Source organism: Arvicola amphibius, chromosome 2 (genome assembly GCF_903992535.2).
Source record: "Arvicola amphibius chromosome 2, mArvAmp1.2, whole genome shotgun sequence".
Taxonomy (NCBI): Eukaryota; Metazoa; Chordata; class Mammalia; order Rodentia; family Cricetidae; genus Arvicola; species Arvicola amphibius.
Genome location: NC_052048.2, coordinates 157,574,667 through 157,577,134, shown reverse-complemented (window position 1 = coordinate 157,577,134; position 2,468 = coordinate 157,574,667). Strand labels below are relative to the sequence as shown.

Here is a 2,468-nt window from a genome sequence, read left to right as displayed (position 1 = left end):
CAGATGTGCATACCCTGAGCATGGCACTGAGGCTTCCTACAACCAGATGGAGAAGACGTGTGTGAAGTAACAAGAGCCAGAGCTATAGCCAGAGGGCAAAGGACCAAGGGCAGCTGCTGTCGCTATGACATGGACTGCACCCATGAATGGGAAGCTAGAAAGAAATAGAAAAGAGAGCCCTGTGGGCAAGCAGGCATGACAGATAGAGCTCAAGAGATTGAAGTGAGTGAAGTCACCGAGTGAGTCTGAGAGGCATCAGTTGGTAGCAGTCTCGAGCCTGGAAAACTGCAGGTTCCATGCCCAGCCTCAACTCCCCAAGAGGCAGAGCAGAGCATCCACCGTGGCACAGTGGTAAGTCAGTGGCTATCCAGAGCTCACGCCCTGACCCAGAGAGTTGACCAATCCTCCTCAGTCTCAGCACCCCTAGTGTGGGCTGGAGAGATGACTCCGTGGTTAAAAATACTAGCTGCTGTTCTGAGATCCTAGATTGGATTCCCAGCACCGATATGAAGGCTCACTGCTGTGACTCCAGTCCCAAATGACCTCATGTCCTCTTCTGGCCTCCATGGGCACTGCATGTATGTGGTTCACAGACACCCACACACATAAAAATAAATGCATTGTAAAAAATACTCTACCTCTGACTTAGTTATATAATGTCCAGATTGTCATTTTTTAAAAAAATATAGAACATTTCACAGATTTGCATGTCATCCTTGTGCAGGGGTCATGCTAATCTTCTCTGTATCATTTCAATTTAATTTAATATATATGCTGCCAAAGCAAGCAAGATTGCCATTTTGATGAGCCTAGGTAGTCAAGACTAAGCTGTGACCCACATTTTTCATATGGACAGTGAATCCGAGAGACAGAGAATACTTGGTACCCCCAAGGAAGCTTAGCAAACAGCGCGTTTCCAAGGTACCAAACAACAGGCTGAGGAAACTCATTATGAGTAAAAATGAAATGACTTATGAGCTCTTTGAGTCTATTCCAACTTAAAGTTGAAAGACACAAGAAGGGCCTCTGAGATCTGAGGCCCTTCACAAAGACACGTATCTGAGCAATAGATCTGAGTAGATGTGCACACGCCCTTTAACACCAACACCAGTCAAGGGTTCAGGCCCAAAGACCATGTGTTCCCAAGCCCCCATCACAGATTCTGACATGCATTTCCACTTGACTAAGTCAGTCACTCTGCATCCACAGAGGGAGTGCCCCATCACACAGGTCTTCTACCCTTCTTTCTGTGCATCTATTCCTGGCAGAGATGAAAGCCAAGATGATTGTAAACAGCCTGACAGCTCTATTAAGGCACAGGAAATGATTCTTAACTGGTTAAAGAAGTAAAAACAACTCATGCAGAGAGCAAAAACATTTCAGAAAACAAAATTAGAAAAACACATTATGAAACAACAAGCTATTAGTGCATATAAAAAATAGGTTGTGATTTTAAATGCCTTTTGCAAATTATTTTGCTTCTAATAGACTCAGATAGTCCCATAGAATTGGCCTATTACCCGTAATCCTTCCAAATACCACTATTTTAAGCAAAGTATTTTTGAGGACTTTGAATGGCTTGTTAAGAATCATCACCATAAAAAATGTTATCTTTCCATCTTTGATGCTTTCTTAAAGGTTTGGGGGAAGAAAAAAATCCCATCACTTCGGAAGCTAAGATAGGATGATTCCTGGGTCCAGCATTGGCTCTTATCACAGACAATAAAAAGAGCAAATAGAATGTAGCTTGGGATTGGGAATAGGCAGATTCCAGCCCAATTAGCATCACAAATGAATAGTTCTGTGCATCACAGCACCAGGTGATGCTCTTTAATTTGTCAGTTTATTGTTTCCAGTCTTAGTTCAGAGCTTAGCATTCTGATGAGTTATCAAGTTTTAATTGAGTGGGTAAACACTCACCTAGAAAAGTGGTTGTGTTCAAACTTCTCAGACCACTGTGGTAACATTAAATTTCCCAGGTGTGACCGAAGTACGGCATTCTGTCTCAGGTATTTTATAGTGTTTATGGCAGAAGTCACAAAACAAGCTGCAACAGTAGCCAAGGCTGCAGATGGCTTTTCTTTTTCTCTCCTTTACTTTGTCTCTCATTAGTTCACTTTTTTCTTCTTTTTCTTCTTTCCTCTCACCCACACAACTCCTGTCAGAACAACTTTTTTAATATTAATATCAAATCAAGAATTCCATATGTCTTCACATTTCCGAAGGGTAGAAATATGAGTGGGGTTGAATAGCTGCATAGTCTCCTAGTCTTCCAGTCCTTAGCTGCTTCTGTTGTGTACTTGAACCATCTAACCCTCTGCAGACAGTTGCTCATCTCTGCTGTCAGTTATTGGTACACAGAGCCACATAGTGTGATTCGGATATAAAAGATTTTATAACGTAACTTCTACAACTGGGCTCCTTGATACCTTTCTCGCCCTTCACTCACCAAGAGCACTCTAAATAAA

The 2,468-nt window shown here is 42.2% G+C and overlaps 1 non-coding gene across 1 annotated transcript; it reads right to left on the bottom strand.

Annotated features, from left to right (window-relative positions):
- Positions 1 to 679: 679 nt before the first annotated feature.
- LOC119808625 lies at positions 680 to 786 on the bottom strand. The gene has a single exon (XR_005284534.1). It is a non-coding gene; the product is annotated as a U6 spliceosomal RNA (small nuclear RNA).
- Positions 787 to 2,468: the final 1,682 nt, after the last annotated feature.